This window comes from Pyrgilauda ruficollis, unplaced genomic scaffold (assembly GCF_017590135.1).
Source record: "Pyrgilauda ruficollis isolate IOZ18807 unplaced genomic scaffold, ASM1759013v1 scaffold6568, whole genome shotgun sequence".
NCBI classification, from domain to species: domain Eukaryota; kingdom Metazoa; phylum Chordata; class Aves; order Passeriformes; family Passeridae; genus Pyrgilauda; species Pyrgilauda ruficollis.
Window position 1 is genome coordinate 1 of NW_024528342.1, and position 877 is coordinate 877.

The 877-nt window shown below is 66.5% G+C and overlaps 1 long non-coding RNA gene across 1 annotated transcript; it reads right to left on the reverse strand.

Annotated features, from left to right (window-relative positions):
• Positions 1-525, reverse strand: LOC121362657. The gene is made up of 3 exons (XR_005956550.1): positions 429-525; positions 200-339; positions 1-124 (listed from the first exon to the last, which is right to left on the reverse strand). It is a non-coding gene; the product is annotated as an uncharacterized LOC121362657 (long non-coding RNA).
• Between the last annotated feature and the right edge of the window lie 352 nt (positions 526-877).

Genomic DNA, 877 nt, shown 5'->3' on the forward strand with positions numbered 1-877 from the left:
GGGTGCCCTCCCCCCCATGCCCACCCCCAGCCCCCCCTGTACCTTTTCCAGCAGCTTTGGGAGCCGGCTGGGAATTCCGGGGGGGTTGTTTGGGAGGGGGCACAGGGGCAGCGCTGGGCTGGACCTGGAGGGGGGGATGGTGTCAGTAAAAAAATCACTGGGAATGTCCCCCCAAATTCCCTGGACCCCCAAACCCCACCTTGGTGCTCTCCTTTTCCTCCTCCTCCTCCTCCTCCTCCTCCTCCTGCTGCTGCTGCTCCGTCAGCCTCAGGGCCGCCTCCAGCATCCCAGAAATGCTGGGCTCTGCTGAGCCCTCCGTGCCCTGGATGGGGGGGCAGCCTGCAAGAGGGGGGGGTCCCGGTGGCACTGGGACCTTGGCCACCCCCGGTGTGCCCCCCCGGGCTGGGGGACGGGGACAGGGAACGTACCCGGGGGCACCGGCAGCTCCGAGAGATCCACGGCTCTGCCCGCGCTGTGGGCACGGAGGGCGGCCTCGTATTGCTGGGGAGGGGGCACAGGGGTCAGAGGGCACCCACGGGGGCACTGGGGACACACTGGGAGCACTGGGACACACTGGGACACGGAGCACCCACTGGGGATGCACTGGGATCACTGGGGATAGACTGGGAGCACCCACAGAGAGGGACTGGTGTCACTGTGGGGACCGGGGTGTCCCTGGTATTGCTGGGGAGGGGGCACACAGGGTCAGGGGGCACTGGGAGCACTGGGAGCCAGACTGGGAGCACCCACAGAGAGGAACTGGTGTCACTGTGGGGAGACTGGGACCAGACACTGGTCTGGGACTGGGATCATGGATCTGGAACTGGGATCACTGATCTGGGACTGGGATCACTGGTCTGGGACTGGGATCATGGAT